General features: G+C 43.8%; 1 long non-coding RNA gene across 1 annotated transcript; it reads right to left on the bottom strand.

The window, feature by feature from the left end:
* Positions 1-373: 373 nt before the first annotated feature.
* LOC137159802 (uncharacterized) lies at positions 374-2,436 on the bottom strand. Its single transcript, XR_010921740.1, has 2 exons — positions 2,314-2,436; positions 374-719 (listed from the first exon to the last, which is right to left on the bottom strand). It is a non-coding gene; the product is annotated as an uncharacterized lncRNA (long non-coding RNA).
* Between the last annotated feature and the right edge of the window lie 17,421 nt (positions 2,437-19,857).

Below are 19,857 nucleotides of genomic sequence, written 5' to 3'. Positions count from 1 at the left end.
AGCAGAGGCAGCAGTCCCAGCTGGAGGTGGGTAGTGGGACTGAGTGTCCCAGTGCAGTGTGAAGCATGGGCCAGGGTAGCGTGTGTCTTACCAGTAGGCTATTCCCATAATATGTGTGCCCATTGGTTCAGGATCAGAGACAACACAGAGCCACTCCTTACACATTCGTAGCTTCTACACTCCCAACTAAGGGTTAACAGGATCGGAAGGGGAGGAGGAGTTGGCAGTGCAGGGGGGTTACATGTTATGGGGAATGATGAGACAGGTGGTGGAGAAGGGGAAAGACCCACCACTCTTCTCTCACACACTTAAAGTTCCCGTGAGAGCCATGTAATAATCATGTCAAGGTCTCGGGACATAGAACACGGATGAGTTTTCTGTCACTGGGCATTTTAACAACTACGCATTGCAAACATTTCAAAGCATGACCATCAGCCCCATGCTGCTACATCAAAATGTCCAGGAGAGAGAAGAAAAGGATTTTGATGGAAAAGAAACATCAAAACAACCCCTGTGTGCCAATCAAAACACTCACATGCATGTTTGCAAGGCACCACCATAACCAGCTACTTTTATTAAAAGGAGAGTAAGAAGTCATTATGGATGATACAAGAGCACAATTTTGGATTTCCTCGGTTGATTTTAGAAGACAGTCATCATCTCCCAGATCCCCTGTGATGCTGCATTGGCAATCTTTGCTGCCATCACTCCATCGGGAACTGCAGAAAGGAAAAAAAACTCTCAGATCTTGTGTTTATATGCAATGAAACAAGAATTATATGACATTACATTACAAATCACAGGCACAGCAGGAATTTCCCCAGAATTTCCAGGTATGCCTGGGTAGCTCCAGAGCCAGGATTTCTTTGTCCCTATGCAATAATAAAAAATTTGTATATATGTGGAAATTCGTGGAGGAGAAGCTAGGTGGCAGAGGACTGGGGAAGGGAAACTTAGTCCCTCTCTTTAAAGGAGAATAAAGAGGACCCAGGGAATTAGAGAATAGTTCGCCTAACTTCGATACTTGGAAACATAGTGAAACAAATGATTAAACAATCAATTTATAAGCACCTATAGGCATGGGCGCTATGGTCTTATAAATTTTGGTGGTGCCCTGGTCAGTGTGCTGGGCGCACATCATGTTGGAAAGGGGCGGGGCTGGGAACAGTGAGTGCCCACCACCACACTGCTTATCTTGGAGCTGGGGTGGGGTCGGAGCGGCTCTGGCCAGCCACTGACTGTGTTGGGTGGGGAAGGAGGCAGAACGGCCTGGCCACCTTGGGCACCTCTGTCCTCTGCACCTCCCAACTGGCCCTCCAGCACCACAGAATTATTGTTAGAGCTGGGCCCACCATCTTCTATGTTGATAGAGCCCGGATACCACCGGTCCATATAACTCGCCACCTATGCCTAGATGATAATAGCCGGTGTGGATTTGTCTAGGATAAATCATGCCAAACCATCCTAATTTTCTGCTTTGACAGCATTACTGGCCTACTGGGTGGGGGGAATAAGTTGACGTGATATATCTGAATTTTAATAAGGCTTTTGACACAGTTCCACATGAAAAAACAACGAGAGTCCTACAGCATATTAAAGATTAACAAATTTCTGCGAGCATAAGCTTATAGCTGCTGAAATGTGTCAGTCTTTAAGGTGCTTCAGGACTCGCGTTGTTTTTGCTGTATACAGACTAACACGGCCACCCGTCTGGAACAGTTACGCATGACGTTCTCATAAGAAAACTAAGGAAATGCAATGTAGATTAAATTACTATAAGGAGGATGCACAACTGGTTACAGCAAATTACAGCAAATGAACTGTTAGAACTGCTGGAAATATGGTACAAAATGTAAATTGAAACGTTAGTCTAAATTATAAGAAATATTTTGGAATTTGAAGTTCAGCTGAGGAATTTGAGCAAAACTGTGAGCTTTAAAAATATTGACTCTTTTACATACATAAAAATAAAACCAAAACACATAAAATATAGAACATCATGACTGATATCCAGATACAGTTTTTCTATCAAACACACTCTTGTCCATAGCTAAAACTAAAATAACAAATACAACAAAGACTTAATTATATGAGCAATAAGTTCTTTTGTAGGAATGCCTGGAAATTCAAATTCTGCCTCCCAGTTCACATATGCCTAAAGCCTGACACTTCCTGGTGGCAGTTCCATGCTACAACCCAGCCTGGTGATAACAGAAGTCTCTACACGCTCACTGAACCAACAGCAGCACTGCAGTTGCTGGAATGTAGCTCCCGGCTTTACATCCCCTGCCCTCAAGCTGTCTCTCTGGGTACCTCTATACAGCAATGAAACACCCGTGGTCGACCCAGGTCAGCTGACTTGGAATCACGGAGGTTCCTGGTGGTAGGGCTGTAAAACAGCTGTTTAGACATTAGGGTTCTGAGCTCTGGGACCCCACAAGGGGGGATGGTCCCAGAGCCCCGGCTCCAGCTTTAGCCTGATTAACTAATCAGCAATTTTTAGTCCCACACTGAGCCCTGCGAGCCTGATTTAGCTGACTGTGGCCAGCTGTGGCCACTCTGCAGGTAATGATATTAAGCTGTATACCTTATGCTTAAGCCCACTTTACAAAGCAATCCAGATCACTCTGTATCAGTGCCTTCTCCTCTTCATTATTTACCACTCCCCCATTTTTTTATGTTGTCTGCAAACTTTATCAGTGATGACATTGTTTTCTTTCAGGTCATTTAATAAATGTTAAATAATGTAGGGCTAAGAACTGATCCCTACAGAACTCCAAAGAAATGTTCCACTGCTGGTTGCAGAATGAGCATGGATCTTCTTCCTAAAGAGGAGATGTTTCCAGAAATAGGCAAGGATGTGAGAAGATGGAGTTATTATGGAAACAGATGGGCAGCTGCTCTTTTATTATGAATGCTACCAAAAAAATGCCCTGGTTAAATTTGTCCTGGGCTAATTATTGAAAATAGATTCCTTCCATCAGAGACTAGGGAAGTGACACATATAAATCCTAAAGCATTTTAAAGTATAAGCCTTGATCAAAAGCCAACGTGTGGTTAGTTATTCTATTTGTTCTGTGATAAAGTCAATCATTTTATATTGTAATGTGGCAGACCCCCCGCCCCACCCCACATACACACACTGTGTAAAATAGCTGAAAACATGTCGGCATTTCTTTTTTCTCAACTAAACATTCGAGTTTTAAAGATGCTGCCTGTCTGTGGGGAGCAGACATGTTGGTCATAAAGTTACTGCAGACTGGTACAAACAGGACACATCCCCCATGCTCTCTCCAGGAGACTTTAATTTTGTTCTTTTCTCTATTCTAAAGCGAAGACCTCAGAGGGGCAATCTCTTTAGCAACCAGCGCTATGGATGCTCCAAGCTGGAGACCAGCCATAGGCAGCCTGGGTAAGGCAGCTGTAAGTAAAAGAAGCCAATAAGGTTGTTCTAATGTACTCAGGAGCCAATCCCACCCCCAGGCAGTCCAGAATCAGGGCAACATCGAAGCCTCCTTCGTCTCCTGCCCCTGAGCTATGCTGCCGATGAGAAGCCTCCAAGGGAATTAACCAACAACTGGGATATATAAAGGAGAGAAACAAATATTTCTGTTCACACAGTAATGTCTCCATTGTGGAATTCTGAACTTACCCTCTATCTACAGCAAATGCGCCAAGACGGACAGCGAGTAATGAGAGTCATTCCAGGGGGACACCGCTGAGCCCTATACCACCTACCTCTTCCTCGTGCACATAGCCAATTAGCCTGGAAACAAGGGTCAGGTCCTGCACAAAGAAAAAGAGTCTTGATTTTCATTCACATCGCAGGGTAAACAACGTTTGTGAGAGCAGCATGGTGGGTGTTTCCCATTTCCCACTGAGACCCAGCCAAGTCTGCCCAATTATCTGCCTATACACCATTAGATTTGAGATTTAATAATACTAAATGGTTGTAATTCTGTGCACGTTCAATGGCAAACTTTATCGGTGATGATTTTATGTTTTCTGCCAGGTCATTGATAGAAATGTTGAAAAGTGTAGTGCCAAGAACCAGTTCCCGAGGGACCCCACTAGACTGAATGCTGGGGATATTTTCACAGGTCATAGTTCAGGCAAATCGGAATGGATTTTCATAGGCACATCACAGGTACCTTCCTGATCCCAGGACTATTTCACAGCCAATTTTGAGTTTCTGCTACAAACCATGTCAACACTAGAGCTCTTCAGAAAAAGATTTGGAAAAAAAATGACACAAAGTTTTAGGCAAACTTAGTACATGCTCACAAATATCCTTCTATAATCTCCCTTCACTTAATTAAAATCTTACCTTGAGCACTAATTTGCACCACCAAGAAGAGTGCAGCAAAAAGAAGGCAAAGGATCCTCATAGCTGAAGTTTGGCTCTGGACTCAGTGATACGGTAGAGAAGAAATGTCTAGATAGACAGGAGACTGGGACGCTCTCTATTTATAGTGTGCTGAGGATCAGAATATGGACTGATCTGTTGAAATCTTGTTTTGATGCAAGTGACATTCATAAAGGGTGTTGCAATTTCTTAATTACAGTGATTATTATTTATACAGCACCAGAATATTTCTTTGGGCATTTCAGAGAAATACAGTTGACGAGTGCCTGCATTGAGAAATTTACAATATGAATATTTATACCTGGCAAATAGCTAATGCCTGGTCCAAAATCCTCCCATTCACTCTAGATGGCTAAAGTGCAGAGAGGAATTCCAGAACACAACTTTACCGAAGAAACAATTGCTACTAGGGTGTGTGTATTTGTCTATTCGTTTTGTACAATTTTTATCAATATTTTATGTGTATTTAGGGATTTTTACCAATTTCATGTATCAAAACCCATTAGAAAGAGTTTTAAATCCTTTTTGAAATGAGAAATGAAGTTAATTACAATGAAAATACTCGGTGACAGGAGTGTATGGGGGGGTTGTTTTGTTTTTTCTGTAAAGCTAAACCAATGTGTTTTACAGGTAGTGATGGGAGAAAATCATGAGTTTTCTCTTTTTTTCCCCATAACAAACATCAGCTTTAACTAGAACAGTCGAAAGTAAAGAAGTAAAATATGGATGCATCAAACATGTGGACACCGACAGCGCTGACAGCTGCTAAGCACCTCTGAGGCTTTGTCTCATTTTCTCCGGACAGAGAGAACATCATGTGACTGGGCAGCCTAGAAAACTTTGGGCAATGTCGACCGAGCAGTAGGGAAGTTTGACACCTTAGCATTCCTCGGGACTCATTCCAACCAGGGTCCAGAACTGACAAAATACGAGTGCCCATAGAGTTTCAAAACCATATTGAGAACCTCCTTTTATTGATCACTTTCCTCCTTCCCTCCATTTCTACCCATCTGGGGGTACCAAATACCAAACGTTGAGGGGAGGGGACCAAGAATGAGACTCCATGGGCCATGCAGTTCCATAGAGAGGGCCATCAACAGGGTAGTGAGGAGCTGGAAGGGACCTTTCATTCTCCTCCCCAGTCATTGCTGTCTATTTCAACTATCTCAAAACAAATGATTCCCCTCAGAGCTCCCTAGCCTGCAAGTAGGACCAGGACATAACTCCGTGACTTTAAAGTTTTAGCTTACAATTCTAATACAGTTTTCAATTCACAACACTTTTTCCCACAGATGGCGAAGCTCCATCTGGCTCCCCTCCAACTGCTGACTGGCACCCATAATTGGCACCCACCTGTCGCACTGACAACCACACCTGGGTTTGGGAGAAGCAGGAGAATGTGGGTGTCAGAGGTGTGGATGGGCGAATTGCTCCAGAGAAAATGTGAAACACCCTCCTGTACAAAAAATAATAAACAAAATGCCTCCTCTTCCCCTTCTGCTGCCAGCAAACCCCACCTTGGCCTCTTTTCACACCCAATGGGAAGCTGGAGATATGGCAGAAATTTAAGGAAGATTCACTTAACCAGTGCCACCTTCCCACGCTGAATCCAAATCTCCATCACTCAGGGAGATGGGGGGGGTCTAAATATTCTCCTTCCATCCCTTCAGACCACATCTCTTGTAGGCCTCTCATGACGGAACCTTCCCAACAGCCCTCCGCTTCCCCTGAGCTTTGTGCTCTGTTCTTCATGGACAGCCCAGCCACTTCCTATCTCTCCCCTCCCGCATTTTGAGGAGATGGCCCATCCCCCATCTGACTTTCCAGTAGGTGATTGGTGGCCCAATCCCTGCTCCCATTATCTTAGAGGTCTAGGCGAGCCCCCTCACAGACTGAAGCTACTGATAACTTCTGAGGAACCGGCACCCTCTCCGGTAGTAGCAGGCCATGGCAATTCTTTATGCACCAGTCAAATATGTCCCAATGCTCTAAGTCACTGTCAATATTTAACCCATGTTACTGCTGGGTAGCTGCAAAGCAGAAAATATCATTGGGCCTGTGTTCCTTTCTGCCTCTTGAGAATGTATCAAGGGGCCCGAACATTTTTTTGTTTGTTTTTAAATGTTTTTCCCCTCTGCTTGTTGTTTACCTTAGAAATACCAGGAAAGCCAAATTTAGTCTTTGATCATTTGCTGGAGTTTTCCTTGCACCCCAGAGAAATGTTTGTGAGGTTCATCAACCCAGAACTGAAGGTACGGAGGAAAGTTTAACTAGGAAAGTTTGTCTCCTAATGGCTTACAAAGCATCGGAATGAAATACTTGTTAAAAATAAAAACTATAAAGAAAGATTTTTGAACTTTTCTTTAGTATCTGTCATGTCCTGAGCTTAACCATTTTCTCTCTCTCTGTCTATCTCTCTGGTCCCATTGCACAAGAATGGCCATTTACCTGAAGATATCAGAAGGGCCATACCTGGCCCATATCACTGCACCAAGAGTTGTCACTGAAGGCTCATTCAGTCCTAAACTGGGAAATGGACCATCCAAACGTGGTGGCTAATGGCATCAACTCTGCTTGCTAGGCCTGCTCCAAGAGCTACAAAAGCAGCACAAGAAATGCGTAATCCCCTTTATATGACTATTTTGCCTTTTTAGGGAAGTCTGAGCCCTTTCCCTTCCCCTTTATATGACTAAGCGCTGCTCCCTTTGCCCCTCTGTGTGCCATGATCTGAGAGGCTCATCCCTGGTTTTCAGGAGTTTGGATTTTGCTCACCTTAGTGTCCGGCAAGGGGACGACGTTCCAACAAACAAATTTAATTCTGCGTTAACATAAGTTGTAGCCATTGAATTCAAAAGGCTTTGGGACTGTCCTACACTGAGCTGCAGGTGTTCTGTTTTATGCAAGTGAGATTTCTCAGATGTGTGCTGCAATCTGTTAATTATCATGCTTATTGTTTGTACAGCACCGTCAAAATTACTGGCACATTTCCGGAAAATACAATTAACTGCCTTGAAAAATTTGCACTCAACAAACATCTACTGCCTGGTGCAGAGCCAATTGAAATCAATGCTTAGTCTCCCTTTGATTTAATTAGGCCGTGGATGAGGCTTGGTAGCCTGATGTGTTTGTTTTCAACAAATTGTAGCAATATTCTGCATGGATGGAGAGCATTTTCTTATTTTTATGCATCCAAAGCTCAACGAGAAGGACAGAAGCTCGCTGCACATGGGGCAGGAGAGGAAGAGCAAGGGAAAGTAGTGCTCGTTGGTGTGGGGGAGAAGGGAGGTTCTTCTTTTGTTGTCGTAACAACCAGCAGCTTTCGCAGTAAGAGGGGCAAGTGCAGACTCAAAGTGTTCCTGTATCGGACATGTGAGAGCCAATGGCTCCTGCAGCTACCAAGGACCTTTTCAGTACTTGTCCCATTCACACTAACCAGAGAGGAGAGAATGAAGTGACTGGGCGACAGCTGCAGCTAGGAAAACTGAAGAACATTTCTGATGCTTCTCTGATGGAGCTGGGTCCCTCCGTGCTCACTGGGGGCCAAATAGGATCAGGGAGTAGAGCAGCTGTGCCCTGATAATGGTTAGTTTTTCACCCAGTGAAGGAGACCTGCTGGCTTTGAAGGGCTAGATTCTGTCACACTCACATCGCGGGCTGCCAACTTCACCTACAGCCCGATTGATTTCAGTGTCACCAGTTACTGAGCAAGAAACACTCCCTGTGAGGCAGGGCGGCAGAATCTTACTCATATAAAGGGGAAGGAAAAGGGCTCAGAATTCCCTAAAAAGGCAAAAGCCTCACTTTTGGAGGCCTAGCTTGGCCTGAGCTGCTTGGCTGAGTTGCCTGACCACTGGTGAGTTACTTGACCACTGTGTGAGGTTTAGTCTCAGTAGCCTGACTGCTTTCTACAACTGACAGAGACCAACTGAGTGCGGAGTAACCTTGTGGTATCTCAGTTTCTGCATGTCACAGTAGACAGTAAATAGTGTGGGATGTGTACAACACAGCAAATAGTTTGTTGGTTTATAGTTGCCCCAAGACAGAAGTATATAAAATGGAAAGATAATTTCAGCCTCTATTAAAGTTTCCAATTAACACCTTGCGTTAAAATAACTTTGTCTCACTGTAAAAGTAAAAAAAAAAAAAAGAACTCTGAAATGCCTACCTTGCATGTAGCAGAACTTCCATTTTGGAAGGAGACTAGCTGTGGGATCAGGAGGCTGCCTTTGCTGCCCCCCTGAAAGTCAGTTCAGATATGAGTGAATTACGAGCTGGAGATTCAGCACTCATGGTCCAGCCCAGAGGCAAGAGGGAAAGGAGGAATCAAGGCCCTTTTGTGCTGCTCACATTCTAGTCCACCTGGGGACTGGAGTGGCCCCAGCATATATTAGAACCACCCCAGTGGCTGCTCTTACATACAACAGCTTTACCCAGGTTGCCCGTGGGCTACTCCATAGCCTGAAGCAGACCAGACTCTACACAGTGCTCAATGCTACAGGGATGGCCCACATAGACCTGACAGCCTACATCGTTGTGTCCAACACCACCCCAACTCCAGTGCTAGCAACAGGGACAGCATTGCCCTATTTTGGCAGCCGTGTGATGCTCATGCTTGGGGACAATTCCTCCCAAACTTCTTTATGGCACTTGTACAGTCTCCTAACGCTGCTTAAGCCTCATATATGGGCAGGGTTTGGGGTCTAAATACCCTGTTATCTACAGTGTTTTATATCTTAGAATAGGGAAATGAAGCAGGAATAACAAAAGTCTGCAGGAGAGACTGTGGGGGCTTAATTCAAGTGTCTAAGTATATTAATAGGGAGAAAATACCAGGTTCTCAAGGGCTCTGGAATCTAGTAGAGAAGGCGGAACAAGAACCAGTGGCTGAAAGCTGAAGCCAGACAAATTCAAATTAGAAATATGACACAGTTTTTTAACAGTGAGGGTGATTAACCATTGTAATAAACTGCCAAAGGAAATGATGTATTCTCCATCTCTTGGTGTCTTCAGATCAAGGCTGGATGCCTTTCTGCAAGATAATTAAATACAAGCTACGAGGCTCAATACAGCGGTCAGTGGGGGAAATTCTATGGTCCGAGAACAAACTAGATGATCAAATGGCCCCCTCTGGCCTTCAAATCTATGAAAATCTGGGAAGAAAATGGCTGCTCTCTGCAGAGACTCGGTGTTTATAAAGTTTCAATTTTAACGCTATAGCTTTATGAAGAAGAAAGGCCTAAGAGTATTGAGATTACTCACACCGGAGATGGATGCACGTTTGGGTGTGCGCAAGGGGGGTAAAAAATTAAATGCAGTAAAATATTTTCAAACTAATTAACTCACAACTAGCAGAATGTTGTAAGTGACCGACTCCGAGTGAAAAATATTCAATAGGAAAGTAACAAATTCATTATCATTGCGGTCAGTCCAATCCATTGCAGCATTTCACTGGGCTTTCTGACAGTATGTGTGGATCCAGGTGCAGCAAATACTAATTCACATGAGGAGCTGCATTAAGAGGAGAGTTGCTCATAGGTGTGTGCTTGCAGGTGGGAGGTGCTGTAGAACACAGAAGTGTGCTAGATGCTGTCTTGCCCAATAGATATGGGAGTAAAGCAGAAATGTTACAAGTAAAACACATGAGTTTCTACAGCGTGAGCTGAACAGCCAGGCCAGGCTTTCTAGCTAGGGCTGTAACAGACTCCCATTCTCTGCAGAGCAGTCACAGATGGGATGCGTAACACACACTGAGCAATGGGTGACACATGCATGTTCTCATAAGTGCTCATTCTTCAGTGTAATCCAAACAGCACCAGTCCACTAAGGATTAAAGCCATTGAAGAGCTGATGAACCCTTCAGTCCTTACAGCAGCTCAGCACAGACTCTTCGTGTTTGATTTTCTCCATTTTGAAATCCAAGGCAGGTAATTATTAGAATCTTCATGACATCAGTGTTAACACTATTTAGCAGGTTTTTTTTTTTAATTTTAATGTTTTAAACATGAAGGTTCCTTCATCGAGTTACCTTGGCCGCATTGCAAATCTGCAGCCCTTTCCATTCCTGTTCTGCTCGTGTCTGACTGCATGTGCCATGTGCTATTCAGGATTTGCAGCATGGTCAGACTAATGTAGCAGCATGAACAGGTCCCAGAGAAGCAAGTTGGAGGATGAGAGATTCTTCCAATCTACTGAAACACCCGAGGTGAAGGCTGAGGGCCGGCACTATGAGCTGTGTCATTCTGCAGTATAGTTTTGATAGGCAGCTAGTTCACCTATTGAGATACATATGACTTTCCCACTTAAAACTCTGTAACAAAATATTGCAGTAAGTAAAATGAAATCCAAGAGCTGCAGTTAACCAGGAACATCTTCACTCACCATCGAGTGACTGGCCAGTTCCTCTTGTGTCTTTTGATTTGAAATCAAACATTGTATTATCGTTCCTCTATGGGAAAACATAAAAAAATCTGATTCTGTTTTTTTTTGCAGGCGAAGTCGTAACTGATTGTGTAGGCAGGATCCCTGAGAATCACACATGATACACATAAACTGAAGTATGCTATTGAAATAGGAAGATGAAGAATTGTAGAATGGTAAAAATCAGGGTTTTTTGTTAATTTAATTGAATAGTTTATAATTATGGAGAGTGAATGAGTTTGGAAAGGGGAATACTTATGCCACGGATTGGCCTACCTTTTGACTAATGAGAGTGGTGTCTTGCCAATCTCTTTCTCTTGTGTAGACTTGTTTAGACAAGATTTTCAGTAGACAGGACAAAGGTGATGATTTGTTACTGTGTTGGAGGACTGAGACAGGAGAAAGTTAATTAGTATAATAAAATGCACAAAATATCATGCTAAAAGCCCCTATGTTGGATAACCCAGGAGTAAGGTGACATGAAGACATAATGACATGAAAATACTGTAGATGACGAAAGCTGTGGAAATTGAAGCTTGTGTGCACATACTGTCATGAGTTAGAGAAAATGTTTCTGTTGATTGGAGGAAAGCTAATGAATATGTAATGTGAAAAAGGATAAGAAACTGAGTGAATAAGGGCCCAAGTTGGAGAAATCCCAGACCAGAAACCGAAGGAATGAGACTAAAGGACCAGATGAGAGGCTGGGATAACCATCAAGAAGTGCAGAACAGCTTCCCGGTACCTTGGAACTTGATGATTTGGGCCCCTCCTGTGTTGCCTTCTCTTTTTATTCTCTGTCATAAATAAACAATCCGACATTATACGTGACAATAATTCTGTCTGAAAATTTATAAATAAAGTGAAAATTGATTAAGCCTAACTTGGGTGGGTTCATGATTTAACCCTGGCCTACAATACAGAGTTAGGTCAACATAAGGCAGCTTACGTCAACCAAACTCTGTAAGCATCAACACTAAAATGTTGCTCCTGCCGATGTAACTCGTCCTCTATGTGAACTTAACAACTCCATCTCCGCGAGAGATGTAGCACTTAGGTCGTCGTAGTTCGGTCCACTCACAGTGTGTGTAGACTCTGCATTGTTTACATTGACTGTTGCTGTCTTTCAGAAGCCATCCCGCAATGCCCTACACCGACAGTAAAATGGGTGCAAGCAATCCTGGTGAGGGTGCACGCCACTAACAGAGGGAACGTAGCGTGGACACACAAAATCAATTTAATTATTGCAGTGGCTATACGTCAACATCATTTTGCAGTGTAGACATAACCCTCAGTTTCCCAGGACTCCGGGTCCCAACCCAGGGGACCCTATTAATAGCAGCCTCCCCCTGCATCTCTTTAACTTCTCTTGATACTTCTATATTTTTTCATGGATCACTTCCCCATTGCCCCAGAATCTTCTATGCCCTCATCTCAGGACCCTCAGATGCTCCATCCCGCAGCCAGCCAGGAGCTCCGTTTCGCTCCCCTGGTCCCTGCCAGCAGCTGCTTTGTCCAAGGTGCTTACAGTTCTCTCAGCCCTCTAGGGACACTGTTCTTACACTCTGAGCTCCCAGCTCAACTGACCTCCTCTGCCCTGCAGCTCCCTTTTATCTGAGCCTGCTGGGCCCTGATTGGTTGCCCCGCTCCACTCCTTCTTGATTCCCACTCTCAGCCTCTGTTACATTCTAAAACCCTGAGCACTGGCCATTCTCAGACCCAGGCCACATAGGACACATCTCCATGGACCCATTTTGCTTTCCTCTTCCCTCAGATGCGCTGCCTGGCTGTCACAGGGTGGCTGGCCCCCAAGATTTAAAATAGGTCCAGCTCTGCTGTGCCAAGGCAGTTGCTCACAGCTGAGCCGTGTAAGGGGCAGGGCAGCACCTGGACCATAAAGGGTAAGAGGGAATTTAGTGCAGGCAGAACTTGAATGGGAAATGCAGAGTGAGGCTGGAGGATGAGAAGGTCTCCTGCAGTGGTCTCCAAAGAAGGGAGCTGGGGCTGGGTAAGAAGATCCAGCTGAAAGTTTTGTTTTTCTTTTGGTAGAAGACAATGAGGGCAGGTCAGGACTTGCCTCTTCTCAGTTGCTGAGGCAGTAGGAAGGGACAGTACCTCAAGGAGGAGAGGCCGTGCCCAGCTTAAGGCTGAGTGGAATATTTGTTTAAGGAGCCCTGAAGAAGAGAGAAAATAGAGGCAAGGCACTTCAGAGGCACCGCTGGCCACACAGGGGCGCTCCGGTGGTGACCGCCATGTCACACTGGCTAACCACCACCTGAAGCACCCGTTTGCCATCCCAGAATGGCGACCGGCAGCATGGGGCAGCTGCAGCCTGTACACCAGCCCCTCTCACAGCAGATTCAAAGAATGAAAACATTTATTTCCAAAACGTCAACTGTTTATTCAGACAGCGGTTACAGGACAAGAAGTCTGGCCGGCATTCAGCATTTACAGGTGGTATAAATGCATATTGTCTGCGCAACACAGGTACAAAAGGTGCTGCTCCGGCTGAGGTATAAATGCCCTGTAACACACATTCTATCATACAATCAGTGCAGGACCATTTTGATTTTCTCTGCATTGTCTCCATGTCTGCAAGAGAGAGAAAGCAAACGTAAGAGTGAGGAATTGCTCGATTTTGGGGTCTGACATTATAGGGGACTGCTGGGGGTCTTTCACCTCCAGGGTAGCTTGCAAAGTCCCTTCTGTTCCTGCAGCGCTTCTGCGGGGCCCAGCGTGGCGAATAACTTCACAGCGTGTTTCACTCCTCTGCCCTTTGCCTTTTTGTATAAGGCTGTTCTCTGCCTCCTAGTCGCCTGCCTCGGTGTAATGTCATTGGGAGTCAGGACAGCCTAACAGAAATGCAGAGGAGATTACTATCCAGCTAGCGCGCCGATGCCCAGCATAACACCTTTGGCAGCATAGAACTGCCTAAAACGTGCAAACAACACAGCAAAGCTGGACCAGACCAGGAACATAATTCCCCTCCTCCCCCAGCCCTCTCAAGCACAGAGGCAAAGCAAGACAGCACACACGTCAATCCCAGTGCTCCCAGTACCTTTACCACATGCTTCCCCCAAGCCTGGGATGATTCTCTGGGAGGTGACATCACAGATTGAAGACATGTTATCTTGGCCTGTCTAGAAAACGAACAATAACCCCTGTTTTTTTCCATACTTCCAGACCTACCGCACCTGCAGTGGTCAGAGTGTCAAAGACAGGGCCTCTGTCAGCAGCACCGTGCCTGGCCAGCCTGAGGGGGCAATTGTGAAGACTGGGGATGAAATGTTTGCAGAACTCATTACAGAACTCCAGCCCAAAACTGGAGGCCGTGGCTGAGGACAGAGTGGGAGTCACTGGGGGAAGGATTGCCATCACTGAAGAGATCATAGAAAAGGACAAGGAGATATAAGGCAGCTCACTGAAGCTCTATTACGCCAAGATACACTGCTTCATCCCACGCTGCAGCTAGCCAGATTCTTCAGCCCTTGGACAATACAAACTGCTGGGACCAGCAGCAACTCCTCCCTGCTGCACTTGTGCAGACATTTCCCTCACACAGCAGCCTCTGGGCGTGGAGAACACTCCCTACTGGGAGCCCAGCTCTTTCCAGCCCTCCCACTTCCCTGACAAGTTTGAGCTGCACCACTCTACCTCGGATGCCCTGCAGACCAGCAGAGGGAGAGCGAGGCGCATACTCGCCTTTGACTTTAACCCCCGTACCTATTCTGCCCTGGCTGCACTTTCAGTTTTGTCTGCACTGTTGTTTTAATGGTTTTTCACACTGGCTGCCTGATAGCTGGGTTGGTTAGACGTGTTTTCAAATAGTAGTTTTATTATTGGTTCAATTACAACTTTATTTTCGGTTGGCTACATTGCTGTTTGTTGTCTCCTAATAGAAACAATATCAAATTCATCCATTATACCTCATCTCTGCATTGAAGCCAGAAATCCCTTTACATAAACTCCATGAAATATTTTGTCTTTAAGAAACGTACATATGCAAGGTCCCACTTCCAACATCCATAGACCCTACCTTACAGGTCACAGTGAACACAGACACTTTACTCCGCAGGCTGACCGCTGGATGGACACACATCCCTTTTTCAGGCATGAGACTCACATTAAGAACAGTAGGCATCCCTGACAATATTTCCCAGACATTTCTGTTTTCTATGGTACGTTTTTCTGACTGCCCAAGCTGCCAAGCAAGTGCCTTCACCTTGGCCTCCCACGCATCGTTAAGGGTTTCCCTCTTAGCCTCACAGATATTGTGTGGAATACGGCATTTAATTAGTTGTGGTTATTTTTTCTCTCATGTGACAGCTGGGTTTACTTTTTGTGATCATCATTTTAGCGTTCCAGAATGTTAATAGGAAGGAGGTTAAAACAAAAACAGAGGACCTGCCTTGCTTTCTAGAGAGTTAGAGGTGAGAGCAGAGGAGATCCTCTGTTCAGAAACTGCTCTATACCTGTTAAGATAGGAATGTAGGATTAAAGTTTGATTCTGTTATATTAATTCTACATAAAATAGCCTTATTCTTTGGTACGTGAAAAACCACCACAGCACTTTCTATGAGGCTTTGCATTTTAAGTGTGTAGGGTGATCTGGTCACTATTAATAAGTTGTCTGAAACTAACATCTGGTCATTTATTATCCTGTTTGTAAAGTTAACAAAAAGCATTCTGTAAAACTGTTACTATTGTTAAAATACGTGTGGTTTAAAATCATTACTTAAAGTAACATCAGCAAATGTTCTAAAACAAACAAACAAACAGAAAGATTAAATATTGTTTTATAATAATAAATATTTTTTTTAAAAAAATATTGTTTCTAAAAAACACTTGTGTCTTCCAATTACAAATTTTAAATACATTTTAAAATATAAATGTAAAACCCAAGAGTCACAAAAAATCTATACAACTGACTATCTGCAGGAAAACTCTGTCACAGGAAGTTGCTGCAGGGAAATGAATTCCCTTCTCTGGAGTCAACCAGGAGAATCTGTACTCACCATTCAGTGACTGGGCAATTCCTGCTGTGCCTTTCCTTTCAAATCAAATGTTATAATATCTCTGTTCTTATGCACATAAATCAATCTGAATGGCTCTTTTCTTTGTACAGGTGAAAGCGTGACTGATTGTTTAGGCAGGCACTCGAGGAATCTGGGAGACATCCCTTACTTCTAAAATCATTGGATCCTGCTTCAGTGAAAGTCAGAAACACTGTTAAACTGTAAAGTATGTCGTCAGCAGGAGAAATTCCTGAAGGAAGCCCTTGTATCACCTGTAAAGTAGTCATCACTTTCCTTTCAATAAAAGCAAGTTGGAGTGGATCATAGGCTGAAACATGGCTTGAGGGCTTTGGAACAAAATCAGTGAATTCCCTCTTGTGTCAGGTGATGAAGTTAACTAAAAAATTCATATTTTTCTTGCACAATCTTGTTATGTTGGCTCAAGGCCCTGCCAGGGAGCAGATTACCATAGTCATTGGGTAATCATTATGCTGGTCTGGGGTCTTTTATAATCCAACTCTATTTTCAACTATTGTTATTAGGGGAATGCTTGGAGATCTTAGCTGGATGAGAACCCCATAGGACTAGGTATTGTACATAGTGAAGGACAGTCCCTGCCCCACACAGTTTACAATTGAAATAGGACAGATCAAAATAAGGTGCTATTAACTGAATTGTACAAATGAGTAGCCAAGGCCCACAGAGAAGAGGTGACTTGCCCATGGTCACATAAGGAGTTTAAGGCAGAACTTGGAACTAAACCCAGATTCCTTAGTACTGTCTGGTGACTGCAGCAGAAGACCATTCTCCCTGGTTACGCTTTCCAGAAAAGGAAAGAGGAGTAATCCTGGCAATTACTATCTGAGAGGTAAATTCCACCCTGGGAGATCAAATTGTGAAAAAAAAAATATCTAGAGCTAGGATAATGGAAGCCCAGGCAGAAGCAGCACTTGGCTTGTAAAGAAGAATCCTTGCCAGACACACCTGTCTGCTTTGTGTGGTACAATTATAACCTTAGTGGCTGAGCAGTGAGCTATAGACATAATGAGTTTGAATTTCTCCACACTGCTTACTGCAGCATCTTACGAAATACTTCAGTGCGAGGGCCAAACCCTGCTCCCGTCACTCACTCCAATTTTCCAAACAGGCCATGCTTCCTCCTCGCTGGTACTCTGTTCTTGAGGGGATGCATGAGTTCCCACTCTCCTCCCACAGGGAGTGGTGAATGCCCAGCATAGAGCACATTTAAGGCTAGATATTCAGTGGCTGCAATGGCCTGCATGAAAAGAGATCCCCTGGGCACTTGAGCATGACCTAGACATGCAGGGAAACAGACCCCTGCCAAAAATGCCCACTTGGAGGGGGATACAGCACTGAATGAGTGCTGAGGACCCTGAGAGCTGGAGGGCCTCAGAAATAAAGGGAGCGACTGCCACAGCTTCCAGTGAGCCAGAACCCAGGTCTGCTTGATGGAGACTCTTTTTCTCCTCCCAAATGTCACTAAACTCAATGAGATCTCACATAGATTCAGCCCAAATGTTCCCTTTCTTCAGTTCATCCCACTGTTTCTCAGTAGACCCCACCCTCGATTTAGTTGGGGCTGGTCCTGCTTTGAGCAGAGGGTTGGACTAGATGACCTCTTGAGGTCCCTTCCACCCCTAATCATCTATGATTGTATGTCAATAATCTCTCTCCCAGCTTGGTGTTAACTTCCTCTCAATATCTGTAGACTGTTAGCATTGCCCCCACCCTGTGTGATTGGCCAAGCAAAACATGTGCCATCTCTGTTTTCAATTCTACTTCAACCCCTCCAACACCCTGCTCGATTTTCATTCATCTCTGAACCCTTCCCAGTTTGTAAAGCAAGGTTCAGAGCTGAAAAACATATTCCAGATGGACGGACAGCAGAGCCGTCTAGAGAGGACCGAGATGTGATGCTGCTGTGTATGCAGCCCCAGCACTACAACGCCCTTTTTAGCTGCCATATCACAGTGCATATTCATCTCTGTGTGACAGCTGCCTAGCAATGGATGGTCACAAAGCAGGATGCCAGGAAGGCTTTGAGACCCTCAGAAGCTCTGCAATGAGCGTTTATTTCTGATGTGCTATTTATCTGCTTTTGATTTTCCTTTGGCACTTACAGGGTTAAAATAAATCCTGGGCTGCAGCACATGGCTTAATTAGAACAGCAGGTAGGTATTTTACTTACTGGCCTGCCAAGGACATTGTGAGGTTAATACATGTGTGGGAGGTGGCTGGATATTTCTGATGAGAAGATGCCAATTAATGCCAAGCATTCCCATTATTAACTGATTACACAGTTGCTTGTTAGGTGAGAATGTCCCAGGTAACCTTGGCGGTGCTGTGTGTCTGCCTTTTAGAGCTCTCTCATTCAATTTAGTTGCATTAGGATCTGCCTCTATGTGGAAATTCATAGATTCCGAGGTCTGCCCAGAAGGCGCCATTTTGATCATCTAGTCTGAGCTCCTGTATGACATAGGCCAAGGAATTTCCTCTAAATGATTCCTAGAGCATATCTTTTAGAGAACATCCAATATTGATTTTAAAATGGCGAGTCATGGAGACTCCACCAAGACTCTTGCTAAATTGTTCAATGGTTAACTATTCTGACTGTTAAATATGTATGGCTTATTTCCTGTCTTCCGCTTCCAGCCATTGGATTGAACTATATTTTTGTCTGCGAGACTAAAAAGCCCCTGATCAAAAATGTATTCCCCATGTAGGTACCAACAGACTGTATGTAGTCAAGTCACCCCTTCACCTTCTCCGCATTGAGCTAAATGGAGCTCATTGACTGGATTGCTATAAGGCATGTTTCCTAATCTCTTAATCATTCTTGCGGCTCTTCTCTGAACCCTCTCCAATTTATCAAAATCCTTCTTGAACTGTGGACACCAGAACTTAAGAGTTTTCGAGCGGCGATTACACCCGTTCCAAATATAGCCGTAAAATAATCTCTCTACTCCTACTCGAGATTCCCCTGTTTGTGTATCCCATGGCTGCATTAGTCTTTTTGGCCATAACTTTGCACTGGGAGCTCATGTTTGGCTGATTATCCACCACAACTTCCAAATCTGTTCTACAGTCACTGCTTCCCAGGATAGAATTGTCCATTTTGGAAGCATGACCAACATTCTTAGTTCCCAGATGTACATTTCCCTCTAGTCATATTAAAACACTATTTATTTGCAGCTTGCTTATCAAGCAATGCAGATTGCTCTGTATCATTGACTGTCCTCTTATTTACCTCTCCCCGTAGTTTTGTATCATCTGCAAACTTTAACGATGATGATTTTATATTTTCTTCCAGGTCATTAATAAAAATGTTAGCTAGCAAAAGGAGAAGAGCTGATACAGCTAGAGACAAAGTTAGGAAGCTTTTTAATCCCTTTAATGCGTACCATGTGAATTTTATATTGTTCTAGTTTGTCATCAGAATGTCAGACAGTTGCAAGTTAAACACTTTATAGAACTCACATATTATATCAACACTACTACTTTCATCAACCCAATTTGTTACCTCATCAAAAAAAAGATGATCAAGTTAGTTTGACTGGATTTATTTTCCATAAATGTGTTGATTGGCATTAATTATATTATATTACCCTTCTTTAACTCTTTATTTACTAAGTCATATATCAGCTGCTCCATTATCTTGTCAGACTTGATTTCAGATTGATTGGCCTATAATTATAATTGGGCCATCAAGTTTACCCTTTAAAAGGCTGGCATAACGTTGACTTTCTTTCTGTGTCCTGGAAGAGAGCTCCTCAAAGAGCTCTTTTAAAATTCTTGAATGCAAGTTATCTGGACCTGCTGATTTAAACATGTCTAATTTTAGTATCTGTTGTATAACAAATTCCTGAGATACTAATGTTATAATGTGATATGACTACATCATCTGTTTTACATCCCAAATACACAACAGAAATATATGATGAACATTACTGCCTTTTCTGCATTATTATTGATAATTCTACCATTTCTATCTACTAATGGCTGAGAACCATTGTTAGGATTCTTTTTGTTCCTAAAATA

This window comes from Emydura macquarii, unplaced genomic scaffold, assembly GCF_026122565.2.
Source record: "Emydura macquarii macquarii isolate MOO-44397 ecotype Brisbane River unplaced genomic scaffold, CSIRO-AGI_Emac_v2 contig_1908, whole genome shotgun sequence".
NCBI classification, from domain to species: domain Eukaryota; kingdom Metazoa; phylum Chordata; order Testudines; family Chelidae; genus Emydura; species Emydura macquarii.
The sequence above is the reverse complement of the archived record's forward strand: the minus strand, read 5'-3'. Positions and strand labels throughout refer to the sequence as shown.